Source organism: Topomyia yanbarensis, chromosome 2, assembly GCF_030247195.1.
Source record: "Topomyia yanbarensis strain Yona2022 chromosome 2, ASM3024719v1, whole genome shotgun sequence".
Classification (NCBI taxonomy): domain Eukaryota; kingdom Metazoa; phylum Arthropoda; class Insecta; order Diptera; family Culicidae; genus Topomyia; species Topomyia yanbarensis.
In genome coordinates, this window is record NC_080671.1 from 380499386 (window position 1) to 380513347 (window position 13962).

Below are 13962 nucleotides of genomic sequence, written 5' to 3' on the forward strand. Positions count from 1 at the left end.
GTCAAATGATCCAAACACCCTTTTGCGTTCAGATAATGATGGTTTGAGTTCGTTTAGAACAAGCCAGTTCAACTTATACGAAATTCTGTCGGAGCAGATAATTATATCTAACATCATACTCCTGATTCACATCTAAGCTGCCCAAATAGTACGATGGATAGTTGTATCACTGTCGATTACACGGTGCAACAAAATAAAAAAATATTAAGGGCCAAGTTTCTTTCTTTGACCATGTGTAAGAAGTGTACGCTTGGTAGTATGCGTAGGAACAATTGTGTACAGCTTTGCCGCCGATTTGTCCTCATAAAGTATTCATTAAACTCTAAAACAAGAAAATCAGTCGATTCATTAGATTATCAGGATTCAAAGCATGCAAAACATGATTTTGTGACCGAGCGGGATGGTGCTTTTGAAAAAGTGGTTGTGGTTTTTTCACTACGCTGTTGTGCTGCGTGGCCCGGGACAGTGGGGTGGTGTGACGAAAAATCACCGCCACTTTTTCAAAAGCACCATTCCACCCGGTCAATTGTTTTTCCACCAACTATTTTGTATGATTTGAATCGTGATAATCTAATAAATCGACTGATTTTCTTCTATTAGAGTTTAATAAATGCTTTATATGGATAAACCGGTGACAAAGTTGAACGCATTTTATCCAACACATATTATCAAGCGTTCAATTCGCGTAGACGCTCACCGAAAGTTCTTTGAGCCTTAACGTACTTTTATGTGATCTGTTAAAGATTGTAGATCAGGTCAAATACAACACAAAACCACGCTTGATCGATTTAATATACCCTCAAAGTCTTGATTTATAGCGCAAAAGCTATTGTTCAGGAATTAAAATGTATCTACGCGATTATTTTTCAGCCGATTTTCGATTATATGAGTGTTTTGGAAATAATACGAAATTACCTTTTTAATGGTATGCTATTTTTTGCGATTTTTTTTACTGAAACATAAGGAAATTGTCCAACATTTTTATTAAAAAGTGTCTTTGATTTAATAAAAATTCAGAGAAAATATACAATTCCGCTTCCAACTTCCTATTTTTCATCAAAATCGGTTGAAAATGGCTCAGTTATTATTTCTTTCTTTCAGTCTTTTTTCTTCAAAATAATAGGGGAGCGATTCCATGAGAAGCCGGTCGACCGCAAAATATGACCGTCGTTGATTCGAACGAATCCTTGCAGTTGTGTTCGGTTTATGAAAAGGACGTTTCTCCGTGAGTTAATTTCCAAAAATTTTTGATCGATTACCCTATTTTATACAGCAAAACTATCATAAACGAGTTACAGGGAATGAATAGTTCTACAAAACAAAAATTTATATTAAAACTTTAAATGGCAAAAAAATATTTTTTTTTAATTTACATTTTTGTCAACGAAACCTACAAAGAAAAGAAACATTTTGAATGTGATGCCATGATGGAGAACTTATCGGTAAAAAAGTTCTTCTAACAATAACTTTATAATCAATATAATTCTAAGTATTCTAAGTATCATTTTAAAGCATTTAACAAAAATCTTCCAAAATGCGATAGTGAGATGAGATATTTGGGATTCGGCTCCAGCAAAAACAACACTTTACTTTGATCTTAGCCTTTAGGCCGAGAAGCGATCCCCAGCAAGAACAATTAATTTGTATAATTATGTCCTTTTTGAAAGCTATTCGCGTTACTCTATCATAAAATGTTAACATTCTAAGCATTATCGTTTTAAAGATGCAAAAGAAACTTTTTCAGTGTATTTGGATCATGGAGAAACTTTCAATAAAATTTCCCAACAACAACTTTTGACATATTTTTGTAATTGATACTATTTGCAGTCAAAAATACAATTTTATTTTTGAATATTGTCTTAAATGCCATTTTAAAACAAAATGCTCAAAACAAAAATTTTCTCAAATGTAATATTTCCCGAGATATTTTAAATTTTATTTTATCAACACAATTATTTTATTAGAAGAACTTTTTTACCGATAAGTTTTCCATCATGAAATCACATTTTTTTCTCTTTAGGTTTTTGTTGACAAAATATAAAAAATGGAAAAAATGGGTGTTCTTCGTAGAACTCCTCAGGGAGATATAAAATTTTATTCAGTTTTCTGTAGTTCATCGACAGGCTACACATACTATGCATTCCCATAAAAAGAAAACAAGTTAATTCGTTGATTAGTTTTAGAGTTACCTTGTTCGCCAATTTGAAAAACGTGGTTTCAAGAAAAACGCTATTAGAGGGTGTCCCACATCAAATTGCGTCACGAAAAAACTGTAAATCGTGTGCTGAATCCGAAAATGAGGTCCAAAAAAATTTACAGTAGAACAGTTTTCGAGTTACAGTGAAAAAATGAATTTTACCTTTAAATTTAAAAGTACGTTCAGTAAAATCCAAATATCTTCGGTTGTAGTGCATCGATATGAAGTATTATTATGTTGAATTAAAGGTAACTGAATGAGCTGCCGATCGTTAGGTTATTTTGTTTTAGTGCGACTACTGGTTCTGACGTCATTTACGAATCTATTGAACTTTTTCTTAATTTTTCGTTGTTTTTTGAACAAAAATGAGCGTATGGTCAATATTTTCAGCAAGATAAAGCAATCCCAAAAATTATATTTTTATGGGCAATTAAAGCCTGCCAATAACCAATGAAAATAAGCACTTGTTAGTTTAAATCCGATGAAAATTTCGAAAGTTATTCATTTTTTGTAAATGGCAATTTTTGTGTTTCTCTGGGTCAACTTATTGAATCGTCTCGATATGAGGGACTCTTTGTCAGAATTCTGTTATACAAGTAAATGGAAAAAATTTGAAAGAATTTAATGTAGGGTAATATTCGAACTCGTTTATCCAAATGATTAAGGACTTCTGTTAACAATAATTTCAGCCTCAGTGGAGAAATTTCATCAAAAATTCGGCATTAAAAAATACTCATAATATTTACATGTACAGAATCGTATATGTACAAAACACGTTGTAAACTGCACGCTCCACAATGACTTAATACACACATCGGAAGCCTATGACTGTGCAAAATGCTAAATTCGGTCACTAGCCTCACAAATGATGACTTATCCATCTATTTCGAGACGTTTTGTTCTACTAACAATTTATTTCACGTTATTAAAACGTCTAGAAGTTTATAATTTGAAATTATATTGGATTCATATTGGCTTCTATGATGTACCGATTTTACTGTACTGGGTCACAAAACTTCAACATACTACAATATATCGCGTAAAACATCTAAGTGCAATTTCAAAATATTCTACGTTCTTCAAATCATTTTTTGGCTCAGATTTTGAGATTTTAAACCTAAAATAAGTTTCAAAACACAAACTGCTAGATGTTCTAGGAAAGAACACAAATTAAAAGTTTTACAAATTAATAATGTTATAATACTTGACATATGTAGTATCACATATTTCTACGAATTCGTATAGTTTGTATTAACATTTTACAAAACCCAATTGAGCAGCTATCGTTTCAAAATACGAATTTTATAACGTGTGCGGGTTTAGTTTACAACAAATTTTGTATCATAGGAGTGTTATTTTATGCAATACACTTGTAAATATTACACGAAGTATTGCATACCAATCATTCGATGACTTATAATTTCATTGAGCCTGAAATTATTGTTATCAGAAGTCTTTAATCATTTGGATAAACGAGTTCGAATATTACCCTACATTAAATTCTTTCAAAATTCTTCCATTTATTTGTTTATCAGAATTCTGACAGAAAGTCCCTTATATATTATTAAACAAGCCCTAGAAAAAAAATGGAAACGAGACGTTGACACAGAGAAACACAAAAATTGGCATTTTACAAAAAATTTAATAACTTTCGCAATTTTCATCGGATTCAAACTAACAAGTGCTTATTTTCATTGGTTATTGGCAGGCTTTAATTTCCCATAAAAATATATTTTTTAGGATTGCTTTATCTTGCCGAAATTATTGATCACACACTCAATTTTCCTTAAAAAATTACGAAAAATTAAGAAAAAGTTCAATAGATTCGTAAATGACGTCAGAGCCAGTAGTCGCTTTAAAAAAAATGTTCTAACGATAGAAAGTGCATTCAATTACCTTTAATTTAACATAATAATATTTCATATTGATGCACTACAACCGAAGATATTTGGATTGTACTGAACGTACTTTTAATTTTAAAGGTAAAACTCATTTTTTCACCGTAACTCCAAAACTGTTCTACTTTTTCGGACCTCATTTTCGGATTCAGCACGAAATTTTGCATTAGAAATGGTGTTCGAATATTGAAGTTCAGATTTTTATCTTTATTTTGTAAACTAGTGTTATGAGAGGGAAATTGATAAAACCTGTTTTAATTCACCTAGCGGTGCATTTGTGCCTTTCTCATTTTTCTAAACTATGGCGCGGAGGCTTTTTATGTTCAACATAATTGTGGAAATGTCCATTACATTCTTAGTACACTTTGCACTTATACACAATGGCATGCCAGCCACGAACTTGATGAGCTACGTGTCGACGGTGAAACACTTGAAACAAAAAATATCATACTCCATTAGCCTAATCAGCATTAGATCAATGTTATCTGCTTGCTAACTCATTTTGTCATGCGGGGGTGGGTATGTGAGGAGGGCGAAAGTCCCATGAACGGTGGTGGCGGTTTAAAGATGATGGGGTTGAAAGGGAGGGGTATGAGGGCTGATTTGAGGAGATTTTTAAAGGAGAGGAGTGAAAAGTAGAGGGGGGGGGTGTAACCCCTCTCCGTAAACCATCAACTACGCCCCTGTTAAAATCCAGAAACCTTATGCGAGTCGAAAAAAAAATTTGGCCGGGATTAGGTTGACGTTTTTCAGAGTGATAACCTTTCTATATGAGAAAGGCAAAAATGTGCCAAAATCCAAAAAAGTGAATCGTCGTCAATTTTTTTTTTCGAGTTTGCATCAAATCTCGACGTTTCATGCACCTTGAACACATTTAGCATCAAAAATAAAAATTCTATTTTTATTTTTCCTATAGTTTTTATGAGAAATTTCTGTGTGGCCGCACTCTGAAACCCGTAATTCCGGAACCAGAATTCCGATCGATCCAAAATTCAATAGCAGCCGATGGGAAGGTTGCACCTTTCATTTGAGACTAAGTTTGGGCAAATCGGTCCAGCCATCTCTGAGAAAAATGAGTGACATTATTTGACACATACGCACACACATACACACACACATACAGACTTTTTCCGATCTCGACGAACTGAGTCGAATGGGATTCGACACTCGGCCCTCCGGGCCGGGATTAGATTGACGTTTTTCAGAGTGATTGCATAACCTTTCTAAATGAGAAAGGCAAAACCTACGCTTGAATTACGTTTTGATATTTTTGATAATTTATGAAAAAAATTACTTTATTATGAGGCTAATTTTTGGTTAAATAGGTATGAAAAACAAACAAAACTGTATTGTCGGCAATCAAATACTCTCAGTTCTGGAATGCAGTTGTTCACAAATCAAAATTTTTGCTCATTGATATAAATTTGCTCGAAAAGCGAATTGTTTCGCATTCACCAAAATCACATCCTAAATTTGGCCCTGGATAGCTAGAAAGCCATGTTTCTTATATGCATCATTTTCTAATGTATTGGAAATAAAACCTCAACCGGCCCACGAATATTCATAAAAGTCTAGCGGTAAAGCGATTTATGTTCCTGATTTATGATAAATGTGTGATTTTATTGAATAATGTTGGATTTCTGATATGATTCGGTTTGCTCCTTGAAAAAATGAGTTTTATTTTGCTGATAATTTAATTTCACCAAGAGCGCGTGAAATAATATGAAGTGGAATAAAATATCACTCGATAGACCCTGATGCGCAGTAAAATTTGATGCTTCATTGGCAATTTTTGATATGAAGAATGACACTACTGTTCAAATTTAAATAATCAACATATATTTTAACTTGGTCTTCATTTTCATTTCCACTGGTAACATAATCTTAACATATTTGTAAGAAAATAAGTAACTTTTCAGTTGCGATTGACAGTCTAGGTGAACGAAAAAATGGTATGATTAAGTAATCTTGTTGCGACCTGAATTCAACATGTTGACAACAATATGATTTCATTTAGTTATTCTCGCATGGTTATTCCAACGAAACGGGAACAAGTTTTTACTGTTTTGCTCAATCATCATGTTGAAAATCGGCCTAAAACTGCGCTTTTTAGGTCGCACAGGAAGTTAGATGTCAGTCACAACAGCACCTACTTTTTGTTGCCAACTGGTTGTGAAATAGTTACTGAAACAAAAATTGCTACTTGGGTAGACAATGTTGGAGCCATGAGTCGGTAGGACGAACGAATCGATGGCCTTGCAGTCGAGGATTGGTTGGACAGTGTTTGGTTCAGCGACCCGAAGACCGAGTTCACACACTTACCTGAATCTGCATTCTATTGTTTCAAGATCACCACGACATGAGGCGAGAACAATACATGCTAGATAAAACAGAGATTGCGAAGTTCGCTGTACCGAAGCCCATGTAGGAGAAAAGAAGTCGAGAGATGCTTGAGACGACGACAAAGCGAGCGGCTGATCGCTTCGAAATGGGGTTGCTGGGGCGCGTAGACGTACGACGATTCCCTGACAGCTATCCGATGGCTGTACGCTAGAAGAAGGCTCTGGACCGTAAGCTGAATAGGAATTCAGACTTGAAGAAAAGCATTTGCAGGCACATCGAGGACTATCAAGTCAAAAGCGATTTGCACAAGGCAAGTGATGCTGAATTGCAGAGTACGCCACGAACCGCTGCGTGGTACCTACCACTGTACCTGTCGTGGTGAATCCGAAGAAACCGGGGAAAGTGCGTCTGGTTTGAGATACTGCAGCAGCAGTGAACGGAGTCTCTCTTAATTCAGAGTTAGTCAAAGGTCCGGATAGTTTTACTTCCCAGAGTAATCTGCACTTTTCAGGAACGGGCAGTAGCATTTGGTGGTGACATTCAAGAAATGTATTATCAGATCTGGAGGATAAGCAAGCACAACGGAACGAGGGAACAGTAGTGAAGATGCTCCGCAGGTGTACGATATGGACGTTGTCACTCATGGTCACCCATGATCGCCTTGCTCAGCTCAATTCGTCAAGAATTTAAATTTCTCGGAGAAGTACCCTGAAGCAGTAGAAGCCATTGTGAAGCGCCATTACGTGGATGACTACTACGACAGCGTGGATACTATCGAAAAATCGATCCAGCGAGCCATAGAGGTGAAGTACATCCATTCGTGTGGAGGATTTGGGATCAGAAACTGGGTGTCGAACTCTGCTAGATTTCTCGAATAGATGGGGGAAAGGAGTGTAGACTCCGCAGTGCATTTCAACCGCGACAAGAACACCGAACACGAGCGTGTACTAGGCGTCCTTTGGGACTCAGTTGAAGACGAGTTCCGTTTTGTGACCGAATGGAGAGCAGGATACAGCAAAGTTTTCCAAGAAAAGTTTTATTCTGAGTATTGTGATGGCGCAATTCGATCCAGCTGGTTCAGGATCTTTAGCGCACGGGCTGCGACTGGGATGATACGATCGATGAACTGTCGTTCAGGAAGTAGTTGCGGTGGACCAAAATTCTCTCAGACGTACCGATGTTTAAGCTACCTCGAGGCTTCACACCTTTGCTAATGCCAGAGAGATGGCGTACGGATGCGTGGCATACTTCCGTGCATTTGTGCGGAGTAAGGTGGTGTTCACTAATGATAAGTCGAACAAAGGTAGCACCGTTGAAGCAGCTGTTGATTCCGCGCCTAAAACTCCTGGTTGCAGCTCTTGCGGCAAGGCTGGTACGAACGATCGAGGAGAATCACAACTTCACAATCAGTAGAGTGGTGTTCTGTCTTGGATTCGGTCCGACGAGCGCCGCTACAAGCAATTTGTTGGTTTTCGCTGATAGATTGGCGACGGGTTCCGACGAGATTGAATGCGTATGGTGTAAGGTCCATCGAAGTCGGTCACGAGTTCCACGAATGGCTCCGCTGCAGCGGCTAACGCCGAATCGTCGCCCCTTTAGTTACACAGGTGTGGTTTATTTGGGCCCATTTGATGTTACTGTAGGACGCCGAACGGAGAAAAGATGGGTCACATTGTTCACTTGCTTGGTAACTCGCGCAGTGCACCTGGAGGTGGCTCGTGGACTGACTACAAGGTCGTGCTTAATGGCCGGTTCATTGGTCGGCGAGATTGGCCGATGGAGTTTCTGTCCGACAATGGGACAAACTTCCTAGGGGCCAGTAAGGAACTGCTGGGGGTTGTCCGAGAAGTAGAAGAAGATTTGCGGATTAGCTGACTAGCACGAGAACGAAGTTCACGTTCAACCTAACAAGAGAAGAGTATGGGACCGTCTCTTTCGGTCGGTTAAGGAGGCATTCATGACGGACGAAATTCTACGGACAGTAGTGATTGAAACGGAAGACATGATAAACTTTCGTCCGCTAACGAACGTGTCTCAACAGTCTGACGAAGCTCACTCCAAACCACTTTTTGCGGGGACTCTCCCCAAATCAGCCTAGCGTGAATCTTCACTCACCTCATCCAGCAGTAGCGCTTCGAGACGCGTTCCAGCGTTCGCAGCAGTTGGTCAGCATTATATGGAAACATTGGGTCAAGGAGTATGTTCCTTTGCTGAACCAGAGGATAAAGTGGTTCGGTGAGTCGAGACCATTTAGAGTAGGAGACTCGGAATATACTAACCGGAAGTGCTGGATCCGCGGGGTGATAGAGGAGGTCATCGTGTCCGGTGATGAACGAATTCGGCAACAGTGGGTACGCACCAACAGTGGACAATATAGGCGAGCAGCAGCAAAACTGGCCGGGATGGAGTTTGGTAACCCTGGGAATCGAGCCCAGGGACAGGCGGGTCGGGGAATATTCTGGCATCACTGGCAGGGGCGGCGAAACACTTTACGCCCGAATGGGTAGAAAGCATAGGGTGAGGGGTAAATTAGTAAGGATTTTTCCCTTTTCGCAATGCACACGCTTACATTACATTCACATTAAATCACGTTCGTTTATGCAAATGGAATTGTGGTACATCGATGTTTTCAAATGTGTGTAGTGCGAGATACATGGGTTGCACATCTAAATTTTTTGAAATGGTTCAAAATTTCGAGTGGGTAATTACCCACTCGGTTATTTTCGAGTGGGTAGTACCCAAACTACCCACGCTTTCCGCTTATATATATATATATATATATATATATATATATATATATATATATATATATATATATATATATATATATATATATATATATATATATATATATATATATATATATATATATATATATATATATATATATATATATATATATATATATATATATATATATATATATATATATATATATATATATATATACAGGGTGTTTGGTCCATGGTTAAGAATCTCTCGGGGGGTGATAGACTGCAATATTTGGAGAAAAAAATTGTTCTACACATACCATCAAATCTCAACCGTTACAGAGTTATTGAACTTTTAGTGTAAAAAACTTATTTGCCTTAAAATACCTCTAACTTTAAAAGTATACTTTGTATTTTAAATTTTTTAGTTCCATTTGAAAGGTGAGAAAATTTTCTATTGAATGGTGTTCTCATATCTTTTAAATAATTAGTTTTAATTACCTTTAGCTGTAAAGTAGTTAAAAGTTAGTGTTTTTGAAACGGTTTTTGCTAATTTTCTCGAAATAATGAAGTATGATTATAGTAATATCCATTATCCAAAAGTTGGGTTTTAGGACGATTCATAATTTGTTCTTGAACGTCATATTTCTATCTCTTCTGATTTCTTTGTAATTTCATTACTATACTTTTCCTGTACCCGACTTGCAAGTATTTTAAAGACTCTAATCTAAAAAATATGCTTTATATCGTTATTTACAAGATTTCATTGGAAAGCTGAGAAAATGTCCTATCAGTGTATGTACAAATATCTTTTAGTTAAGTGTACTAGATGATTTTTTACTAACGAAATAACTCAAAATTTGTGTTTTTTGGAGAGTTTTTTAATTATTCTATTTATTAATCAACAAAATTTATCGTCACTATTGTTCATTTGATGCCCCTTAATGTTCTCTATAACTTTTTATTAGAAACTTTGTCTATATCTCTTTTCATTTTGCTGCAATTTAATAGTTAACACAGCATGAGCTCACCACAAATGAAGTGGGTTCGAAATCGTTATTTTTGCATATGAAACGATGTGATAAAAACGATTTTGCGTCGAAACCAAAAGAGATAATTGAATGGAGTCAAAGAAAGAACTGTAGAACTTGCTGAGATGCATTATTTCCATGATAATAATGGTGATGTTTATTATTTACTATTTTAAGAAAATTAACGAAAATGCTAATAATAGCACTAACTTTAAACTAATTTACTTTTAAAAGAATACTAAATTCACTTAACTGAAAGGTATTAATACATTTTTCACTGTAAAATTTTCCTGGCTTTCAAATAAAAAGAAAAAAAGTACAATAAGTGCCGTAATTTTTCAATTAGAGCTGGTACTAGGGAAAATGAGATAAAAATATCCAAGTTGAATAACCCAAAATCATGAAAATAAGAAAAGGTAAGTGTATCATGTCAATGAACAAATTAAGCAGCTCATCAAGACTAACAATCTGAATTATTAAAATGATGAGGTTAACTATTAGGATTTTCAATAAATGAACGAAAAATCGTTTGAAATTGTTTAATTTTAAATAAATTACTTTAAAAAGGCTACTTAAACTCATTAGCTGAAACAAGTGAGGGCATCACTCAATGCGAAATTTTCTCACCCTTCAAATGGAACTAAAACATTTAAAATACAAAGTATACTTTTAAAGTTAGAGGTATTTTAAGGCAAATAAGTTTTTTACACTAAAAGTTCAATAACTCTGTAACGGTTGAGATTTGATGGTATGTGTAGAACAATTTTTTTCTCGAAATGTGGCAGTCTATCATCCTCCGAGAGATTCTTAACCATGAACCAAACACCCTGTATATATATATATATATATATATATATATATATATATATATATATATATATATATATATATATATATATATATATATATATATATATATATATATATATATATATATATATATATATATATATATATATATATATATATATATATATATATATATATATATATATATATATATATATATATATATATATATATATATATATATATATATAACATCTTTTCAGCCCTTACCTTTAGCATATTATTCTGAAGAGGCGGGAGAATCGGCGCATCATAGGCACAAGATGAACCGGCTATATGGATTACGAAAAGTTAGTTTACAATGACAAGACAATTGCTTTGTTGATCTAATAATATCTAATCGTGATAGGTATCTCCTGAAGCAAACATTCAGGATATGTTGGTGGCTGCACTTTCTTGGAGCGATCCATTTATAGCGGCAAATATAATTAAAAAATCTAAAAAACCAAAACGAGATTCCGAGTTCGAAGAGGTGATTCGGGGTTACATGAAATCCGCCAATGTAACTCAATGTAGCATGAACGAGTGTTCAGACATGTCTGACGAAGAATGGAATGCTGAATCAGAGTTTGATTCAGAGTAAAATTTATTTTTATTTATTTTTTTTTTTTTTTTGATATTTTTACGACCATATTGCAATTCCTTTGTTTTATGTCCAATTGATTAGAAATAAGTTCATATGAATTAATATTGATATATAAAAGTTTTTGTTTTTGTTTATATGTCCAATTAGTTAGAAATAAGTTCATATGAATTAATATTGTTATATAATTTTTGCGATTAGTTCCTTTATTTTAAGCTCCTGTGAAACATTGTAAACTGATTTAAAAAAAATGCTCGCATATTTTCCAAAATCTCATTTTGTTCTCATTTCGAAATCTTTCTCTTTTGATACTGGTTAGGTTCGTTTTTTACCATATACAAGAATTACTCGAACGTGCCGTAGTGTTACCAGTTTAACAGACGCATTTTTATTAGATACCAGTAGCACTTTCTTTCAACACTATGCAATAAGAGTTTGCCATGCGTTAAAAACTGCGTTTTGATCGTGAAAATTTCCAAAGTAAATTAACAGCAAAATACACTTCAAACGCTTACAGTAAAATGTACTCCAGCTTCGAATGCTTATTGCGCTTTGATTGCTGGAGTTTTTCGCAACTTTCGATATTTAGATTTAGGTCTTTTTGCTGCGGCTTCTGATTGGGAGCATGATTTGATGAAAACCGGTAATGTTCCGGATCTTCAAAGCCCCATATCTCCGGTCACAAGCGCGTGCGGTGAACAAATTTGATTGCATCTTGATCGCTAAACTTTTTCGCAATTTTAAGGGTATAATTCTTTGTACTTTTTCAGCGGATTTTGAATTAGGCCTCTGATTTGATGAAAACCGGTAATGTTCCGGATCTTCAAAGCCCCATATCTCCGGTCACAAGTGCGTGCGGTGAACAAATTTGATTGCGTTTAATTTCCTAAAAAATTCCGCAACTTGTGGTGTCATACTTTTTCAGCGGCTTCTAATTAATTGCCTTTTTGGTCGGATTTCTTCCACTGTGCAACGGTGGGCCACTTCCGACTGGTTTGTCGGTTTGTTCGATCAGGAAACATGGAAGCGTGCGAGAGTGATTCGCACTGAGCCGATCCTCGACTTACGCGTCGCTAGAACCGTTTCGATTGGTTGTCAACTGTCCGGAAAAACGCTAGTCGGCGGGAAATTCGCCGGTGACGAAAACTGTCAAATAAAAAGCTGTGGAACGGCTGTTCGACGCGGTTTAAGCCTAAGCCGATATAAGCACACACTCTTTTACCTTGCCTTTTAGAAACACTCGCACACGTTTACCGCACAAAATCTAGCTTGGACTAACAACACCTAACGGAAAAGGAAAGATTTTTCAAACAATTAACTCGGGCCAAAGAATTCTAGCACCGTTTTACCTCGACATTACACCGCGAAACAAACTAATCACTCGCACTTCTGTCTTCTTCCACGATCCAGGACAAATTGGATTAGAAATTGCGACAGGTCCTCATATATACGCGAGTGTTAATTTTCGGGTTTTCTAACCGGAAGTACGTTATCAAGCCGAAACAGGACAACGACCTTTGCCAAAACCCGAAATCTCCCAGAGTTCAGTTCTGCGCTGATTCAATCCTACATCTCCCTCACTCTCAAACCACCAAGATCAAACCATTTCGTTTCGACGCGCATCTGTGTGTAATTGTCGGATGAAATTTGTCAGTTCATGAACGGGATTATTTGTATGCGTATGTGTTCATTACCCATGAAGGGGTTCATTGGGTTTTTGGAAGTTCGTTTCATTTGTAACGGTGCTATGTGAACTGGAATACACTTTTGAAATGTTGTGCGTATGAACAAGAAACATGCAAGAATAGAAAATATAATGCAAAAATATGAAGAAAATAATATAAAGTATATTTACAAAAGTTCAAAATGTGACCATGTTACAGTTTGATCGGCAAAAAAAAAAGGCGTAAGTAAAAAAAAGGCGTAAGTAAAAAGTAAAAAAAGGCGAATTTAAAAAAAATCTTGTTTTCGCCTGCCGTCCGATCAATGACCCATAGAGGTTAAAAGCACCAAAATACATTACAATGCAATTCAATAAGTTCATAAGCATACTCATACTAAAATATTAATAAAGAAAGCATACGACTACAATTACTCCCACCGGCCCATAGCCCTGAAGCACCAAGTTCTACAACTGTTAATCGTCATCAAAACACCGAAAACAATCAAAGTTGAATCCTTTCCCTAAGTGCCCATGTTGATAAAACTTCCCCCAACCTCACCCGGAGCGACTGCTAATTACAAACTGCAACTTTGTTCGACCCGGGAGCATGAATCTCACAACCTACCACTTTTTCCTGTTTGATCATTTTGACACACCCTCCCCGCAGAAAATGGTGATGGATTTGGG

At 35.9% G+C, this 13962-nt stretch overlaps 1 protein-coding gene across 1 annotated transcript in view; it reads right to left on the reverse strand.

Annotated features, from left to right (window-relative positions):
* The window catches only part of LOC131684666 (connectin), a 698123-nt gene that overhangs the window by 611922 nt on the left and 72239 nt on the right, over positions 1–13962 (reverse strand). The gene's annotated exons all lie outside the window — the stretch shown is intronic.